The sequence below is a fragment of the Lipotes vexillifer genome, unplaced genomic scaffold, assembly GCF_000442215.2.
Source record: "Lipotes vexillifer unplaced genomic scaffold, Lipotes_vexillifer_v1.1 scaffold12, whole genome shotgun sequence".
NCBI lineage: Eukaryota > Metazoa > Chordata > Mammalia > Artiodactyla > Lipotidae > Lipotes > Lipotes vexillifer.
The window spans coordinates 1,022,268-1,042,613 of record NW_006796716.1 but is presented as its reverse complement, the minus strand read 5'-3'; the positions used below and the strand labels follow the sequence as shown (position 1 = coordinate 1,042,613).

Below are 20,346 nucleotides of genomic sequence, written 5' to 3'. Positions count from 1 at the left end.
AAGAGCGGGCGCGTTGCTGTCCCAAAGCCCTGAGGTGGGTACATGCTGGGAGTGACCGAGGCCAGAGTGGCCACGTGGTGGGGGAGGGGGAATGATAGGTGGTGACGTCAGACATCATGGGGGAGGGATGATGCCTGTGGCCCCTGTAAGGACTGGGTGGGGCCGAGAGACCAGTGATGAGGCTAGTCGTCGTCTCCGAGGAGGCTGGTGAGAGCTGATGGTGACTTGGACCAGGCCGGCAGTGGGGGGCGTGCCTCCATTTACGGCTGGGAAATAATAGTCAACAAATCGGGGCTGGTGAGGTCACTGAAAAAAACAAGGCCAAGGCAGGGAACCATTGCCTTCTGTGGCACGTTCTCATCAGCGGCACCAGGAGAGAGGTCAGTGGGCAGAAGGGGTGCCTTGAACTGGCAGAATTTACTCGCCTCTGAATCTGGCCCGGACCCACGGCTTTGGTCCTTTCCTCCATGGAGACCTGTGCCTGGTGAGGGACTGTGGTGCTCCCTGGCCCTGCTCCAAAGGCCCAAGCACAAGCCCCAGAGAACTTCAGGATGGCTCTTCCTTCAGGATGGTCATCCTGGAGGAAGACAGGTGGCATCAAAAGGGTCGCGCCAGGGTAGGAACACCGTCTGTGGAAGGGCAGCGTCTTGCTGCGTGAACACATTCCCAAGTGCAGGGTGTATACGAGGCGCTGGCTAGTGGTTCCCTTTCTTCCTTGGGAGGGACTGAGATGGAAAAAGGCCCAAGTGGGCGTCCTGGTTTTTGCCACCTATCCAAGATGAGGCTGGAACAACTCACTGGTCCTCAAATCATGCCAGGTTCCTTATCTGTGAGAGAGGTTTGAAGACACCTGTCCTGCAGGTTCATTTAGGATTTAAGGAGGTGTGGAACAAACGTGGAAGTGCTCAAGACCCTGCCTCAGCACGTGTGGCCACTTGATGAAGTGCGCTGGCCCGGGGACCGAGTGGATGTCCGAGGCAGCATTTCTGTCCAGGCAGTGCTTGGTCTTGCAGTGGGCTCTGGGTCTCTGCCTGACTTCGGATCGCCCCATTCCTCATGGCCTCCACCCCAACCCTTACCAGGACAGTCAAGTCTTGCGCAGTGGCCCACGAACCCAGCCCAGGTCCCCCAGGCAGGCCAAAGCCCCCTGTCCCAGCGCACACTCACCCTCACCTTCCCATCACCTCCCCAGTGAATGATCACATCCACTCAGGTGCTGAGATGATTCCCTTGCTGGTCTATCTCTGCTGGTGAGATACCTGCTCCTGGGAGACAGCTGAGTCTATCTCATCCAGATCCCCCATGCCTTGAACAGGAAAGAGGGTCTGTGCATCATCTGTGTTAACTGAATGAACATGGAATGTAATTAATGATTGCCATTTCATAGACAGGAAAACTGATGCTCAGTTAGGTTAAGGCAGTTATGACCTTGGGACCACTGTGCTGTGTGGTCTCTAAGGTGGGGGGCAGCCCGGGCGCAGGTGTGGCCTGTGGTATATTCCCTATGACTCAGCTCTTCCCCTGGAAGCTATCCACTGTCTTAAACATGGGTAACCAGAGACACGGACGAGAGAATTGGTGACAGCCCGTCCTTGGTAACAAACACCTGGCTGCAACCCAGATTCCCATCACTGGATGAAGAGGAAAATGATGACAGAAGAATATTACCCAACAGTCAAAATGAACACTCTACAGGGACTTGCAAAACTCCGAATGAGTCTCAGCAATATAATAGTAGATGGAAAAATAAGTCCCCAACTGTTATGCCCAGCATGGTATTCTTTTTACAGTTAAAAGCAGCTATGACGAAACAACAGCAACAACAACAAAACCCAACACCTTTAAGACTCCATGGAGTTGCAACGTTACTACATATAAAGGAAGCCAGGGAATAAAGAACACATTACCTGGGGTTTGGGGATGGGCGCAGGAGACCTCTGGTTACATGGAGGGTATTGTCTCCATCCTACTTTTGCTCTGGCTTTGCATGTGCTGATTACACTGTTAACATTAGCTAGTTAGTTAAATGCATAAAGGTGAGCTGTGCAAAGACACACGATGGGTGAGGGTTATGAACCAGAGCTGAGGTCACTGGTGCAAGGATGAGGGGCTGCAGGTGACTGGGACTGGGGTCTGGCAGAAGGGACACAGCCACAGAACAGGAGCCAGGGTAGGCTGCTAGGCTGTAAAAAGGTGCAGGAAATGCTGCAGTTAAAGAGCTACCCAGAGGAGGTGGCCTGAGAAGGGTCCAGGAGCCAGAATCAGTCTAGAGTCCTAGGATGAACAGACAGGACTGGTCCCAGGGCTACAACACACTCCCATTTGGGTCATTCTATTTGGTCTTGGCTGGTCAGTGATTTGGGGGCTCACTTGGGCTCAAGAGATGTATATTCGATCCCCAACTTGGTCCCCACAGTCCAGTCTTTATTTAATAGTCTGATGGTGCTGTGTGTAAAGGGCTAATGCTCTGGGTTTCAGTTACAGCACCAGACCCGATGGTCTTATTTTTTTCATTTAAAAACTTAAAAATAATTTAAATTTTATATTGGAGTATAGTTGATTTACAACATTGTGTTAGTTTCAGGTGTACAACAAAGTGATTCAATTATACATCTATATATGTATATATTCTTTTTTTTACATTCTCTTCCATTATAGGTTATTACAAGATATTGAGTATAGTTCTCTGTGCTGTACAGCAGATCCTTGTTGGTTTTATATATATAAGTGTGTATATGTTAATTGCACACTCCTAATTTATCCCTCCCCCTCACCTTTCCCCTTTGGTAAGCCCTGGTGGCCTTAGACATTTACGCAGCCCCTGAGCCTGTGTCCTCTCTCATAAACAGGGCCAGGGTTCGAGGTCGGCATCCCTCTGTAGATAAAAGCACCAGGCACCAACGGCTGATCCAACAGCATTGGTTTCTTTCTTTCCTTTCAGTTCGGATAATGGCCCTCATGTTCCCCTGGTTTTCTCTGGAACTGGAAGCTTATTCAACCTCCCCTCTTCCTCATACTGCAGCTGAGGAGACACACAGACACACAGACACACACAGACACACACTCTCTCTCTCTCTCTCTCTCTCTCCAAGGATGCAAACAGGTTTTGGTCAGCAGGCTGAAAACAATAATCAAAAGACCCGACCCTAAAGCAATCTGTAGTCCTGGTCCCCCCAACCCCGCCCCACCAAGCTCCTGACACTATTAATTGGGAACCAACGGTCCCTAGAAGATTCGCCATTATAAGACTTTGGAACCACACTGAGGTACTGCCTGGATGGAGTTGCCATCCTGTTGCCTGGCAACTCTGAGATGCCTCAGCTCCCAGGTCACTCTGCGCCTCTCTCACCTCCTGTGGCCCCTCCAATTCTGTACTGTCTGCTGCTGGCTCGGGGGCAGGGTGTCCTGGGTGGGCCCCTTGGCCGACCCCATCCTTCGATGGCCCCCCATCAGCACCGACCTCCAGCTTGGAAATCCCCCAGGGCCTGGATCTTGTCCCTCCACCCCTCTCGGGAGCAGCTCAACCCTCCGTCTCCCTCGTCTCCCCATGCCCACGCCCTGCACTCCAACCTGCACTTCCAAGTTCCTAAGACTTAGGCTGCCCTCTCAAAACATCTCTGCCTTTCCATCCATCTCATCCCCTTTCTCTGGCCTCAGAAAAACGGTACCACTGTGGCAACCTATCTTTAAGCCTCTGTTCCCACTGGCGCCTCTCACTCAGGAATCTCATACTTGGCTTCCTTGTCTTGGTGACAAACAGGCTCAAGTTTCCTCCGTCCTAAAAAAAGGCTCCCTCGTGCCCATCACCGTCTTCCCTCCACCACCACCAGTCCTCCAGCCACTGCCACTGGCCTGACTCAACCCTCCAATGGATCCTCCTCAGCTCACCAGTGACCTCCACCAGCCAAAGCTGATGGCCTCTTCCCTCACGCCCTCCTGTCCTCGGACCTTTTGGCTGGACCTTACGTGGTGGGCCAAGGCCTCAGCCTGGACACTTACGTATACCGACCACAGCAGGGTCTTCCAGTATCGACGCTCTCCTTTTGCTTCCTGCAGTGTCTTCTCTTCCAAGCCTCCCCAGTGCTCTTCTCTCATTACACCCTCTCTGCCAATTCTCTCCCTCCCAGGGTCCCAGCCCCTGTGGCCCAGGCTTTCTCCCCAAGCCTCAGACTCGCACTTCTCTGCCTATGCCGGCTGGACTGGTCTCAGACTCATGTCTCACATCCGCCCACTAAGAGAGGAAGTGTTGATGCCCATTTCACAGATAAGGAAACTGAAGACAGTGACCCGCCAGACAACCAAGGCTGCTGTGCGGGCCCTCATCCTGATGGGACAAAACGGAATCACACACCAGTCGACTCTAAAAACCCACTGCTGTTCCCTTTGGGCGTGGCTGACAGCCGACCACCAGGGCAGAGCCAAGGCCTGGGGCTGCCCTGACCCTGGGGCCGAAGGCTGAGTCATCTCAGAGAACAGTTCTCATTTTCAATGGCTGTGGCTGCCTGTTATGGGCAGCCTGGCTGACACTCGATCTGTTTACTCTCGGATTCCGAACCCAGCAGAGCGAGGCCCTCACAGGGGCCTCTCCTGGGCATCCTGGGCAAGAAGCCCGGGCCGCTCAGAGCCCTGCGGACCTTAAGCCGGGAGGGGGAGGGGGAGACAGAGGGGGGAGAGGAGGAGGGCCATTTCCAGGTAAACTCGTCCAGCAGATCCACGCTGAGATTTCAGATTTACGAACCAGATAAATTAGCAGAGGGAAGAGATTTGCGAGGGTTGGTTTAATTGGTGGAATCATTTACCACAAGTTCCCCATTAAAACTGCAATGGGCGGGGGGAGGGATCTTCCTGGAATCACTCAGACAGGAAGGTGGAGCACAGGGAGGTACAGAATCAGGCTGGGAAGGCCACTGTGTGCTGCCTCCTTTGGTAAGGGGATCCCGGAGACCAAGCCTCTATTTGCATACCTCTGAGGAGGGGGAGCTCACTCCTTTGCGCAGCAATTCATTCCATCCTGGGGTAGCTTATTTCTAGAAAGCTCTATCAATGTGGCCTCTTTAATAACCGATACCCAGCTAGTCTTAATTCTGCCCTTCAGAGACGCAGGGATATTTGCTCCAGCTGGGAAAATGGCAGGAAAGGAGCCCAGTAGGATCATCACCTCTTCGCACAGTGAGAACAGGGCTTACGGGCTAAAAGGCTGCATAAACCTCAGCTGTTTGCTTAAAGCACTGGTTCTCAACCTTGGCTACACATTGCACTCACCTGGTGAACCCTGAAAAGTACCGAGGGGGCCTGCTGAGGGTGGGTGCGCAGCTGAAGTTGGAAAACCAGAGTGGCAGGGGGCCAGCCTCCCTTGCCGGATGCCTGGGCCTTCCTGGCCGGGGGAGGTCGCTGGCAAGCTGCCTAACGAGGGGCTTGAGCATGGCACATCCGCCACCAAGTTCTGGGGGGGACCACCCTGGGCGGGGGCCTAGCTGCAAGGCAGTGTCCATTGAAGGAGCCCCTGCTTGCTGCTCCTAGGGCTGCCTCATACCCGGCTCTGCTATCTTTATGCCTGCAGACTCCCCCAGGCTGCTGTGGGGATGGCACTTCTGGACCCTCTGAGACAAGACTGAGAACACCTGTTACACCCCGTGGAGCACACTGCTCCCCGAACGTCAGGACCCAGGGCCGTGGGTTTAAGCTGTTTCCAATAGTACCCGTTCACCGCAATGCCAGCAGGGAGGTGATGGACGGGAACGACCTGTTGGTTTGCCTGGACTGTCCCGGTTTGGGCACCAACAATGCTTCGAAAATGGGCAGAATCACACAGAGGCGACAGAAGTCAGGTGAGAGGGCAGGAGAGGGGAGTGGGGACCAGAAGTGGGTAGTGGGGAGACTTCTAGGATCCTGGGAACGTTCTCTACGGGTTTTTCCTGGGAGCTGGTTCCCCAGGTGTGGTCCGTCTGTGGGAATTCACAGAGCCACACGCGTAAGAGCTGTGCACGCCCCACGTGGCTGCTACTTTACTGCCAGAGAAGAAAAATCCCAGAGGGCAGGCTGGGTGGAGGCCAAAGGTTCAAGTTCTTGCCTTTCTACATGGCTCACATGCCAGGGTGCACCTCTAGGGTCCTCAGAACAAAGGTCTGAGGGGGCAGAGGCAGTGAGGGGGCGACCTGAAGAGGGATGGGGAAAAGGACTCTAAACACCCCTTTTGGGACCCCTCCCTGGCGGCCCAGTGGTTAACACTCCACGCTTCCACTGCAGGGGGCACAGGTTCGATCCCTGATCAGGGAAGTAAGATCCCGCATGCCACTTGGTGTTGCCAAAAAAAAAAAAAAGTCCCCTTGGTGACACCCCCCTCACTGGGCCAGGGCCGAGCACCTCCTCAATGGTACTCATCGCTTTAGGCGACAAATGTTTTTAATGAGGTCAACCTGGGCTGGGGGCATAGTTTCGTACAGGTAATTTTTTTTTTTTTTTTACTCAAAGCCTTTTTCTGAACTATGGCATAATTTACCATAATGAAATGTGCAGGTTTTAGGTGTACCGTTAGACAAATTTTGACAATTGTATATTCCCATTCAGCCACCACCCCAATCAAGAGGGAAAAACTGGGACATTGGGAATGACGTACACCCTACTATATATAAAATAGATTACTAATAAGGGCCTACTGTATAGTACGGGGAACTCTACTCAATACTCTGTAATGGCCTATATGGGAAAAGAATCTGAAAAAGAATAGATATATGTATAACTGAATCACTTTGCTGTACACCTGAAACTAACACAACATTGTAAATCAACTATACTCCAATTAAAAAAAAAAAAGACATTGAACATTCCCATCACTGCAGAAAGCCTTCTGTCCTGTGGGTCCCTAAGACCACCCAGAGGCAACCCCTGTGCCAGTTTCTATCATCATAGATCATTTGCTCGTTTGTGTGCCTCACAGCCATGAAAGCATACAGTGTGTACTATCTTGTGTCTGGCTTCTTTTGTTCAGTGTACTGTTTTTGAGATTCATCTGTTTTACTTTATGTTGTTTTGTAGCCACTTTTATTGCTGAATATATATGTATGTTTATATATATTTATAATGTATTATAATATATTTAAACTTATCCCTTTTCTTGTTGATGACATTTGGTTGTTTCCAGTTTTTGGCTATTATGAATAAAGCTGCTATAAACATCCTTATTAAAAAAAAAGATTCCCTGGCTGGCTTCCTCTGCCCCAAATTCCTGTAATTCCACAAAAGCAGCTCAGGTTTGCCCCCAAGAACTCATCTGCACACCTCGGCCCACCCAAGCGCGCCTGAGTCCCACCCTCTCCACGGGGTGGGTCCTATAGCACGGCAGTCAAGCATCTGCTGAGACGGGGAAGGACCCCACTGACATGGGGCCAGGCAAAAACAAGCACACAAAGCATTACCATAGTTTGACTGCGGGAAGGGCTGTGGAACAAGGAAGCATTTTATTTATTTATTTAAAAAGAAAAAAAATTTTTTTTAACTTTTTGGCCGTGCCCCAAGGCATGTGGGATCTTAGTTCCCCAACCAGGGATCAAACCTGCACCCCCTGCATTGGAAGCTCTGAGTCTTAACCACTGGACCGCCGGGGAAGTCCCCAAGGAGGGGTTTTCAAAACAGAGCAGCTGTGAGGGTTTCCTTTGGATGGGGTGTCTGGGAAGGGCTCAGAGAGGATGAGATCCAGGCAGGGGAAGCAGCATACGCAGCGGACCCCAGAAGGAAAGACCCCTAACTCGCGGAAGAGAAATATTCTACGGCGCTGTGGTCCAATTGTGTACAGCCAGGGAAACATGGAATATCATCTATACTTTGTAATACATCATTGGAAAAAAGCCCCAGAAAACACACAGTCAGATACCCTTGTCAGGTGTATACACAGGACAAAACTGTTTGTAAAAGTCAAGGGAAAGATAAGTGTGGGTGGACAGCAGTTACCATCATGTCATGGTCGCAGTGGGGGGTATTCTTATTCAAACAATAAACAAACGAAACTTGAAAGCTAGGATCGATAAGTATGTCACAGAACAAGGATCATGAGTAATTGCATTCTGTGCACCTGAGGTCCATTAAAAAAAAAGGAAAGGGCCTCCCTGGTGGCGCAGTGGCTGAGAGTCCGCCTGCCGATGCAGGGGGTGCGGGTTCGTGCCCCGGTCCGGGAGGATCCCACGTGCCGCGGAGCGGCTGGGCCCGTGGGCCGTGGCCGCTGAGCTTGCGCGTCCGGCAACGGGAGAGGCCACGACAGTGAGGGGCCCACTTTAAAAAAATAAATAAATAAATAAAAAAAAGGAAAAAGAAGGCTTTGAAATGTTTGAGGGTCTGTGTCTTAAGCAGCTCACTTTGGCTGCATGGAGAGCAGTTCCCACATCTCACTGGCAATCTTGCTGTTCTATCTCTGCACCTGCCTCTCTGTATCTGCTTGAGTCCCATCTTCTCTTAGGTGGGGGGAGCTGGCTTCATACTCCATTCACCGTGGACCACCGGGGGGCCGCCCAGGGGATGCAGGACACGGAAACCAAAGCCCGTGAGCCTGGCCATATCAGACCCCTGGCCCCTGTGTCCCTCCAGCTGGGAGCCTGGGAGGACGGTCAGGAGCCCCAAGAGGAGGTCTGCTCAGCTGCTACCATCTTTACCAAGTCAGCAGTGTCAGCCGAGCCCCCCAAGATAGGGAGTCGGACACAGATGCACATGTGTTTCTGCAGGGGTTTCAGGGACAAGAAACCAAAGGGGGTGGACGGAGGATGGGAGGAGGACACAAGGAAGAGCTTGGAAATGCCTTAACAGGGGGTTACAGCTCAAAGGTGTGCAAGATACTCAGGTGAAGAGAACCAGGGGTCAGACACGCTTTGCATATTCCATACCCAGGAACATTCTTCACTTGTACCAAGAAGCCCATGGCCCTCTCAGCCTCTTTTTCTTCCTAGCACTTCTGGGGCAGAATAGCAGAGACATATTTTTCTGTACCCAAGAACCAGGCCAGTAACAGCACGATGACAAATGGGCCTGGTACCTGGTCTCAGTGGAGGTGGGGCGGTGGGGGACACCAGGGTATGGAAGGGACTGAGGCTGCCTGGTGCTGAGGGCGGTGGCTCCTTTCCTACCAAAGAGGGGCAGCTGCCACTCAGCTCCGATGTACTGTTAAACGTGGGCCCTGGGTTGCAAGATCTTCCCATTTTTCCAGAAAAGCTGGAAATCCAGATTTTGGTGATCTCTCTCAATACTTAAATGTTGGCGTACTTTTTAAATTTTTTTTATTTATTTTGGGCTGCATCAGGTCTTCGTTGCTGCATGCAAGCCTTCTCTAGTTGCAGTGAGCGGGGGCTACTCTTCGTTGCGGTGCGCAGGCTTCTCATTGTGGTGGCTTCTCTTGTTGCGGAGCACAGGCTCTAGGCACGTGGGCTTCAGTAGTTGTGCCACGTGGGCTCAGTAGTTGTGGCTCACGGGCTCTAGAGCACAGGCTCAGTAGTTGTGGCACACGGGCTTAGCTGCTCCGCGGCATGTGGGATCTTCCCGGACCAGGGCTTGAACCGTGTCCCCTGCATTGGCAGGCGGATTCTTAACCACTGCGCCACCAGGGAAGTCCCTATTTTTTTTTTTTAAGTACAATTTCCACTTTATTTTCTTTCCAGGGGACAGTATTCTTCAGTCTTTAAGGACTTAGCTCCTTCCATGGGCTTTGGCGGAGGTTGTGGGGCAGCACCCGCAGGCCTAAATCGGGGTGGAGGTGTTCGGTCCTTCCAGGCTTCCCGAGAACGACTCCTGACTACCTTGCGGCGAATGGCACAACTCACGCAGTAATGCAGGTTCACACACAGCTTGGGAAGCATATAGGCATAGAAAACCCTCGCTTCGGAAATGTCCCTGACAGCTGTGGCCTCTACGATGTTCCGAATGATGAACTTCTTAATGGCCTCATCCTCGGGCATGCGTCGGGCACAGCTGGTGCAGCGAATAGGCTGCATGAGGCCGCGGCCCTTTTTGGCATGATCGTTATTCCTTCTTTTCTTGGTCATCTTGGAAGCGAGGAGGAGAGAGCTAAATGTTGGTGTACTTTTCAAAAAACACACCGCGTGGGCCAAAGAAAACATGTCTGGCCTACAGATTCCCCATTTTTCCCTTCCTAGTCCCCCTGAAGTTCTCAAATGTCTTGGGATTTAGGGGCAATCTCCTGGATGAAGGGGTGTCTGTGTGTGTGACCACTCATGGGATCGGTGCCTGGAGTAAGGTGGCGGGGTCCCGAGCTAATGACCCCTGGGACCCCTTAGAGCTCACTGGGCTGCCTCTGAGGTGGGGTCAGGAGTAGGTTAAGCGAAATGTACACCAGGTGAAGCAGAAGATGGCCTGTGACCATCTGCCGGCTCTGGACGCTGACTTGGATATCTCAGCTGCTCCCTGCTCCAACTGGGCTTCAGCACCTCCAGCTGGGCCTGTTCAGCCTTGACTCCTAGCAAGCTGGGTGACCCTGGGCATGCCCTGCGTCTCCCCGAACTTTGGGCTGGCGCCTTGTCACTCCCAGAGTCAGAACACAGGGCCTACGTCGGAAGGACTGTGGCTCCAGCTTTGCCAAGCTGCTGCCCTGTCCACCGCAGTTCCATGGACCCAGCGCTGCACTAGCTTGGGTATGCAGACGTGATGATGTGTTTACATAAGCGGGGTGGATGCAGGGAATAAGCAGAGAAGGGCAAACGGGGGAGTGCTGGGGATCTGGGGCTCAGGGAGGGCACCCTGGAGGTGGTGGCTCTGGAGCAGAAAGCTGAAGCAGAGCTAAGTGTGGGGGCAGCTGGGATGTCAGAAAGGAGCCCTGAAATCCCCAGATGGAGCCAATTCATGCTGGCCAGGCCAGCCTAGGTTCAACCACATCACACTACAGCATACCCGACTGCTTTGACTAGGAGCCCACGGGGTGTACCCCCAGCATCTGCCTGCAAAGGGTGGCACATACAGCCAGGTGTGATCCCACTCCGCCCAACCCTAAGTCAGGACAGCCGTCGTTGAAATGAACCTGGCATTCTCTCTACTGAGTCCAAACAAACCTAGAACAGTGCTATCCAGGAGAGCTTCCTGGAATGATGAAAATGGTCTACACCTGTGTCGTCCAGTTGGGTTAGCCACCAGCCACGTGTGGCTACTGAGTGCTACGAAATGAGGCTAGTGTGGCTAAAGAATTGAATTTTTAAAAAAATCGTACTTGATTTTAATTAATATGAACTTAGCTAGAGCTCATATTAATTAAATGTGAACTAGAGGCTACCAACTTGGACTGTACAATTCTAGAACTTTTCTACCCATCACTCATTCAATAGCAAGCAGCCTCCACCTGAAACAATGTCCATGTTGCCTCCGTGGCCTGCAGCTCCAGGTCATTCGGCTGCGGTTAACCCCCCAAGCCACAGGCCCTGGGACCATTCCAGGTCTGGATTCCATCTCTGTCTCCATGATGTCCGGAACCTCACTGAGGTCCTCAAGAGTGAAGGACTAGCTGCTGGCATGAGGCGGGGTCCCGAGTTTACCACTACTTTCCCCCAGGAAAAGCCCCCTGGTTGTTCACTTAGCTCAGGGGGTAAAATGTTTAGCACTGACATTTAGCTCTTTTTTTTGTTTGTTTTTTGTTTTGTTTTGGTTACACTGCACAGCTTGCAGGATCTTAGTTCCCAGACCAGGGATCGAACCTGGTGATAGCGCACAGGCCTAACCACTGGACCACCACGGAATTCCCGACACTTAGCTCTTTTAATGAGCTCAACCTTGAGCCAGGGAGAAAGGGCAGGAAAATTGCTATTGTGCCCACGAGTACCTGGCCTACATGCCTCTCTCTTCACCCTCCCATTACCAAGATGGGCACACTGAGGCTTTGGGACAGTATCGTTGGGGCTCTTTCCACTGGTCCTCAATCTCAGCGGTCCAGGAGGGCTAGGGTGGCATGGGGGACACATAGGGCAACAACAGCCAGGGCTGCCAGAACAAAGCACTGGGGGCCTTAAACAACAGGAGTTTATTTTCTCACAGTTCTGGAGGATGGAAGTAGAACAGAGTGCTGGCAGCGTTTCTGGAGAGGGCTCCCTCCTGGCTTGATGAAGGCTGCATCCTTGCCTGGCCTTCCTTCTGTGCACATGTGGGGAGAAAGCAAGTGAGCTCTCTGGTGCCTCTTCTCCTAAGGACACTAATCCTATTGCATCAGGGCCCCACTGTTATGACCTCTTTTAATTTTAATTACTTCCTAAAGGCCCATCTCCAAATACATTCCCACTAGGGGTCAGGGCTTTAGCATATGAGTTTTGGGGGGACACAAACATTCAGTCCACAATACCCTTAAAGACACTGCCGGCTACTGAGAAGAGACTCGTGAAACAACTGGACAAATGACCAGAGATGATGGGAAAAGGGCTGAAATGAACATAAGCCCATGAGAAATGGTACAGAATGGTTCCCAAGCTGAAGGGAAGGGGCTCTGAGCTGAGCCGCAGCCTAGCTCCTCAGGGCCTGTCTGCACCTGGGGGAATCAGTGTGACCACCACGTGCCTTGGCAAGTCCTCTCCTTTATGGACTCAGTTCCAAATCCATGAAATAAAAGAGCTGAACTAAAGATGTCAGGCTGGGTTCAGCCCAGAGTGGCCGAGAACTAGCTATTCAGTGTGCTAACATTCTCCACCAGGGAGGGCAGCGCTTACACCCAAATGGTGCCGTCCCAGACCTTAGGCTGGGGCAGGAGAGGGCTGGAAGGGACACCTTTGTGGCCAGCCTCCAGCCCTGCACCTACCTGCCCTGGGGCAAAGAACCCTCTGGTCGGTCTACTCTCCCTAGCTGTCCCAGGCTGGGGCAGGCTCAGTCAGCAGCAGAGCTATGCTTACTTACTGGACAGGGGTCGTCAGCCCCTGCTGCTTCCAAAGTGCGCCTGGCCTGGGGGTCCAGCTATGGCTGAGACATGCCTGCAAAGGAAGCCCCGGCCCAAGCTGTCGCACTGTCCTGCACTCCTGGCTGATGGTGGCACCAACTTCCCAGAGTCAGGATGGGCCGAAAATCAACACAGGCACCCACTGTCAGCTCCTTACTACCCAACCTCTCCTGGGGGATGCGGCGTTTTCTTTTGCTGGGTTTGTACCTGTCATTACCTCTCTGAGCTGCCTGGAGCAGCTCAATGACAGTCTAGTGGCCCTGCCCCACAATGAGAAGGGCCAGGCCCCAAGGACCTTCCATGGGCTCTGGGCCAAATATTTCACTTTTATTAAAATTCTCACTTGGCTGTGGCCTATATCCCAGGGCCACATCCAATTTGCCAAAGTCGTGGAGGGAGAGAAAGTAAGGGAGACAGTGGTGTTCAAGTAATCAGAACATAACGATGTTAAAAGGAATTTCTGATGAGCTGGCCAAGTCAGTGTTATCACCCCATTTTGCAGATGAAGAAACTGAGGACTGGAAAGGCTAACACTCCACCAAAGGCCGTGAGTTAAGTGGGAAGAACATGCTACGTGTGACTGGTAAGCGGGTAGGCCTGGGCCTCTGTGATGCTAGCATCCTCCACCTGCACAGGAGGTGGGTGAGCTTCTTGCTGCATCTTTGGCAGTGGCAAGACGGCTCTTCCAGAGCTCTCCGAGGGCAACAGGGGCCAGAAGCTGCCTACCCACCGCCCTGGGGCGGGTGGGTATCTTTATGGGGTCTGGCACACTTTAGCTCTGGGACAGCTGTGAAGCCCCAGGGAGGGCACTGCTCAGGCCCAGCTGCTCCCAGAGCCTGGAGCCTCTCCATCAGCTAAATCTGGCAGGAAGGTGGAAAGGCCTGGGGGTGCTGGGACCTGGGCCAGTTTCCAACATTTGTGGAGGTGAGAGAGCTCTGGACCTGTGAGGGGGCAGCCCCTGGAGGTGTGGACTCAGCTTCAAGGGCTGGGCACACTGGGGATGCTTGAATGTGGGTGTGGCTACCTGGGCCCCAGGGCCTGGCAGACAGATGTCTTCACCTGCACATGGAGGGGGACAGTGGGGGAGCTGGCCACAGAGATGGGCAAATACCCTGATATGAGAGCAAATAAAATCAGGGCTTTAACTATGGTGGGCCAACTAGAGGCTGGGTGCTCTGGAGGTGAAAGGCTTAAGACCTGCCACAGCCCACTGGGGGCCTGTGAGCTGGCTGGGGGAAATAAGATGAACGGTGACAGAGGGCCCCAAACAAGAAGACAAGCAAATGCCTAAGGGCTGGCATGTATGTGCATAAACACGCACCCCCAGAATGGAAGGTGACATAGAGGGGTCCTTTACCTACCAGGCTATCTGATGACACACTGGGTGGTGAGGTGGTGGGAAGCAGGCCCAGGACACCCAGACAGGGATGTCAATGGGAACCCCTTTCTGCAGGCACTACGTGAGGACTTTTCCAACACACGTGCTCTGACCCCGGGTTCTGCTTCTAGGCATTTGCCTTGTAGGCATATTCTCACACGTGAAAAATAAGGCCTGTGCCCCAAGTTACACATTATGGCATTAATTGTAAATACTGACAAAAAAGGTTGGGAACAAAGGTCCACCTGCGGAGTAAGTTTAAAGATATGATGGTCACCTGGTCCTTGGGAAACTGCAACAGTTAAAATGAAGGATGTGAATCACCACTAAGACGAACTTCAGCTGAAGAATACCACAGTGCAGAATGGGAATAGTGAGCATGGTTTAATACCAATTTATGTTAAAAAAAAAAAAAAAGAGAGAGAGAGAGAGAAAATACTACATATGCGTATTTGCATACACACACACACACACACACACACACATATACACACGCACACACAGGAAATATCACCGAGATCCCCACTGATCTCCTTGTCCGTGGGGGCGGGAATTGGTTGGCTGAAGAACAAGGGTGGGAGGAAGCTTTTACTGGGCACCTTTGTGTAACTTTGGAATTCTAATGAATTGTGAATTTGCTATCTATCCAAAAATTTAAAACGAAGGAAAAACAAAACAGAGGCAAGGAGGTGATAGGGCCAAGGTGGACTGCCAAGGCAGGGGAGCCAGGTAAGAGTGGTGTGCCAGTGGGGGGCACTGAGAGGGTGCAGGAAGGAGCGTGTCACGGCCAGGGGCATGGCGTTGGGGGCCAGACTATCCCGGGGATCAAACCCCAGCCCTGCTGTTGACTTGTGCTGTGACCCTGGCGGCCACAGTCCTCTCTCCTCCTTCCTGCCCAGGACCCAGGCGACAGCCCAGACATAGCCTGATGCCAGGAGAATCAGAGGATGATGGGGCTCCCTGCCTCTCCCAGGCTGGGGTACAGCCTCTCTTGCCCACCTGCAACCCTCTATTTGGGAGGGGGCCTGACCCTGACCCACCTAAGAAGCCAGGTGACCTGTCATCTTAAAGCAGGCCCTGGCACTCTGCATTCTCTCCAGCTAGAAGCTGCTTGGTCACCACCCCCACTACCCCAGTAAGCCTAGGTCCTTCAGGGGTGGATAAACAAAGGATGGGGAAGGTATCCCAAGATCTCCAGCCTCAACATGAAGACAAACAGCCCACCTAAGCCTTCCCGAGACCTGGTCTGTGCTCACCCTCCTGCTTAGGTTCCACAGCACCAGACCCAGTCAGAGAGGCCCAAAGCACAGCCTGCAAGGGGGAAAATGAGCATCTCCCAGAGCCCCAGACCATCTGGGGACATCGAGGGGTTATGGAGAATGGCAGATGCTCAGGAAAGCCTAGCCGATGACAGCCAAGGCCTGATGAGCAACTCCTAGAGGCCAGGCATTGGATGCACAAGAGCACATGAGGCTCCAACAGGACCCCAGGGGCTCAGCAGCACTTTCCAGATATGAAAACTGAGACTTACTGAAGTGAAATGATTCCAAATGTGGCATATGGACTGAATGTCTGTGTCCTCCACAAATTCATATGTTGAAGGCCTAACCCCCGATGGGATGGTATTTGGAGGTGGGGACTCTGGGAGGTGATTAGGTTTGGATGAGGTCATGAGGATGGGGCCCCGTGATGGGGCTAGTGCTCTAAGAGAGGAAGAGAGAGATCTTGCTTGCTTTCTCTGTTCATGCACATGCACCGAGAAAAGACCATGTGAGGGCACAGGGAGAAGGCGGCCATCTGCAAGCCAAGAAGAGAGCCCTCACCAGGAAGTGAATCTACTGGCGTCCTGATCTTGGATTCCCAACTTCCAAAACTGAGAGATAAATTTCTGTTGTTTAAGCCACCCAGGCTGTGGTATTTTTTATTGCAGCTCAAGCTGACTAATACAGGTAGCACAGTGAGGGTTCAAACTCAGATCCATCAAGACTCATGCTCTCTCAATGACAATCCTCTCCACACCCCCCCCAACACCCTGCAACACCTCCACCTCTCAACTTTCTTCTCATTCTCACTAGCCTGGATTTGTTGTCTGTTGTTCAGTATGCATTTTATTATATTAAATACACAAAAAATTTACCATCTTAATGATTTTAAGGTATACAGCTCAGTGGTATTAACTACATTTACACTGTTGTGCAACCATCACCACCATCCATCCCCATAACTCTTTTCGTCTTGTAAAACTGAAACTCTGTGTCTATTAAACGGTAACTCCCCATTCTCCCCATCACCAGCCCCTGTGCGTCACCATTCTACTTTCTGTCTCTATGAATTTGTACAGTATTTATCCTTTGTGACTGGCTTATACCACTCAGTCCCCAAGGTTCATCCGTGTTGTAGCAGGTGTCAGAATTTCCTTCCTTTTTAAGGCTGAACTGTATTCTACTGTACGCATACACCACATTTTGCTTATCAGTTCATCAGTCAGTGGATACTTGGGTTGCTTCCATGTTTTTGTTGTTGTGAATAACGCTGTGAACATGGGTGTACAAATATTTGAGACCCTGCTTCCAATCCTTTCGGGTATACACCCAGAAGTGGCATTTCGCTAGCCTAGATTTCCCACACCACATTCTCTCTCATTTCCTTTTCCACTGGGCCATTTCTCTGGGCCTTTTCCCCCAGCTGTCCTCTTCCTTACCTGCCCTGCCCTCCCCTCTCCCACGAGCCTTCTTTGGCCCTGGGATTACACCAGTGACCAGACCCTGACCGAGGAGGCTGGACAGAGCCCTCTCTCTCCTCATAACAGGGCCATCCCCTCCAGCTCCCACGCTGCTCCAGCTCACCATGGGCCACGCTGGCCAGGGCTCTGTGCTTTCGCACATGCCGTGCCTCCTTCTTGGAAGTGCCTTCTCTACCTCAATGCTTCAAGCCTGGCTCAATGCCACCTCTCCCGGAAGCCCTCCCCAACCCACCTTGGACTCAACTGTACCTCCTCCCCTGTACCTCGAGCTCCCCCGAGCCTTGAGGACTTTCCTCTCACCAGATTAGTGTAATCAAGATCTTGGAGAGCTGTCTTCCCCACCGTGCTGTCCACAACGAGTCCAGGGTTGGTGTCCAAGTCCTCAAAGGGCCAGCATGTGGCACAGAATGGGTATCGAGACACACTCGGGAACTAGTGGAGATGAAGGAAGCCTCAAGGGCCAAGAATCCACGCCAGGTGTAAGGAAACCCCAGAAAGCAAGAATGAACCCTCTCCATGGTGCAGCCTCTGCCTTCCCGAGCCACTGTCCCATGGGCTTGATTCTCCCTGGGGTGGCAGACAAGCCCTCGGAGGCTGGAGGCACAGGCTTCCAGACCTCACAGGCACCTAACTGCTCCCACGGGGATCCCCCTTGGCCGGTCCCTGCCCTTGGTGGGTGAAGGGATGAGTCTGCGGAGGACACCTGCCCTCATGGGACAGAGGTGTGTGCGCGGGGTAGGGGTGGGGCTGATGCAAGAACCTTCATTCCACAGGAGGACTCAGGGGTCCTGGCTTCTGAGAACAAGCGCTCCTCGGGGCATTAACTCAGGGCAACCTACCAATGGTTTGATTTTTTACAGGGCATTTTAACAACACAGCTGGTGCCCAAGTGAGGCCGGCAGTACAGGTGGGCACTGAGGGGTCTCGCGATCGCCACCATCTGAGAAGGGCTCCCAGGACCTTGCTGGGAGCGAAGAGCTCATGCCTTTGAAAGGACACCAGCACTCTCAGTTCTGACAAGCTGCCCTTACAGTGGGCCGCCGGCCTAACCACAAAGGTTCTCGGGTCCACGTACCTGCAGACTCCTCTTCTGCTGCTAGCCTCCCCATCCCCGGCCCCCTGGGCCAGTCTGTCAGTCCCCACAGCTCACTCAATTAAAAAAAAAAAATACCCCTAGTCAAATAAGACTCAGAATTAGTCATCCCATCCTGCAACCACCAGCTCAGCCCTTCCAACAATTCCAAAGCAGAACAGACCATCAGCACCGTGGGGACAGAGGCCACAGCTACCCCTTCATCAAGGGGTGCAGTCCAGCCCAGGGCACTTCAGTCCTCAAAAACTATCCATCGAATTCATATGAATGATCAGCTCACTGTGGGTCAGACACCTAAGCCCTTGATGTAAAATTTCCCACTTAATCTTCAGTGGAACCCAAAGAGCTCGATAGCATGGTGCATATTTTCAAGATGGGGAAACTGAGCCTCTTTTGAGGCTCTCAACAAGTTGTCCAAGGTCACAGAGCTGGTAAATGGTGGACGTTGGATTAAAAACACGTTTTCTTGACTCTTACAAGTGTGTACGCCCCCTGAGAAATGGGCCTTAGCACAGGCCTGAGCCCCAGTCTGTTAGGTGTCTGCTGTGTGAATTGGGGTGAGTTACGAGCCGCTGACTCCACCGTCGGCTGGGAGCCCTCCTTCCTATGGAGCCTGGCGAGGGAAAAGGATGGAAAACCCTACTGCAGCCTGACACGTAGTAGGCTCTCAAGAAAGATCGCCGAGGCTAAAAGCTTTGTTTGTTCTAAATCCATCCTATCAGTCACTGCCTCAGTGACTTTTGAACTCTGAAGGAAAAAGATTGAACTTTGAGAACAAATTTCCACCCACTGCCTTTCCTGCTCAAGAAAGGGAGTAAATCGTGGGGTGGGGAGGGGCTCAAGGAAGGTGGGCCTGGTGGAGAGGCCCTGAGGGTGGAGAGGAAAGTCCAGGGGAGCATCCAGGAGGCCCACCTTGGAGGGAAAACTAACCCTACTTTGAATGTATGCACCTTGTACTGCCCAGGGTCCGAGGCCTGTGCAGGAGGAGGGAGGCCTGACTTGACTGCCCCCTACTCCCTTCCTGCCAGAACTATATACCTCCAGGCAGCCTAGGCTCAGATCAGGTGGCCACAGCCTAGGCTGGGTCAGCTGGGGAGCCCCCTCTCCACTGACAGCTGCCCAGGCCCTCCAAGGACCCCAAGAGCTACAGGAGCCTACATGTCACACTTCCTTGCCTCCACTGATGCGCCCGCTTAGGTGACACCAAGTTCCAGTGAGCACTGTACCAGGAAGACCATGGGCAAAGGCTGCTGTGGCCGGGTGCTTAACCTGGGCTATCCCTTCCCCATAATCCTGTTTGCCCACAAAGACACCGAGTCTCCCAGAGGTTCAGTAGCCCAGATTGTAGTCACCTAGCCGGTAAGGGACTCCAGGCTCCTACCCATATTAAGCTAGTGTGGTGGTTTACGAACATGGACTCTGCAGCCAGAGGTCCTGGGTTCAAATCCCTACTCCTCAGGTATGTCAAATGGTGCAGCCGCTGTGGGAAACAGCTTGGCAGATCCTCAAAATGTTAAACACAGAGCTACCATGTGACCCAGCAATTCCATCCCTGGGGATCTACTCAAGAGAGATGAAAACACACATTCACACCAACACTTGTACACAGATGTTCACAGCAGTGATCTTTATGATAAAAATGTGGAAACAATCCAAATATACATCAATGGATGAATAAACAAAATGTGGTCTATCCAATACAATGGAATACTATTCTATCATAAAAAGGAATGACGTATTGACACACAGGCTACAACACAGATGAACCTTGAAAACATGATGCTCCGTGAAAGAAGCCAGTCACAAAGAGCCACATGTTGTATGATTCCATTGATAAGAAAGGTCTAGAACGGGCAAATCCCTAGAGACAGAAAGTAGATTAGTGCTACCAGCGGCTAGGGAATGTCTGCTTATGGTTTCTTTTGGGGTGACGATGGACGAGTTTTGGAATTAGACAGTGGTGATGGCTGCACAACTCTGAATACACAAGAGGCTACTGAGTTGTACACTTGAAGAGGGTGAATTGTATGGTATGTGAATTATATCTCAATAAAGCTGTTATTAAAAAAGAAACCCTACTCTTCACTTGTTGGTTTTGTGATCTTGAGCAAAGTCAGTGTCTCAGTTCCCCCATCTGCAAAATGGGGCCAGTAATCGTACCTACGTGTTAAGGGTTATTGTGAGGATTAAGTGAGTTAATGCATGACGTGCTCCAAGCCGCGTCTCACTGG

The 20,346-nt window shown here is 52.1% G+C and overlaps 1 protein-coding gene and 1 pseudogene across 1 annotated transcript in view; both read right to left on the bottom strand.

Annotated features, from left to right (window-relative positions):
- The window catches only part of CASTOR2 (cytosolic arginine sensor for mTORC1 subunit 2), a 79,558-nt gene that overhangs the window by 24,300 nt on the left and 34,912 nt on the right, over positions 1-20,346 (bottom strand). The gene's annotated exons all lie outside the window — the stretch shown is intronic.
- On the bottom strand, positions 9,624-10,022 carry LOC103082184 (40S ribosomal protein S26 pseudogene; annotated as a pseudogene).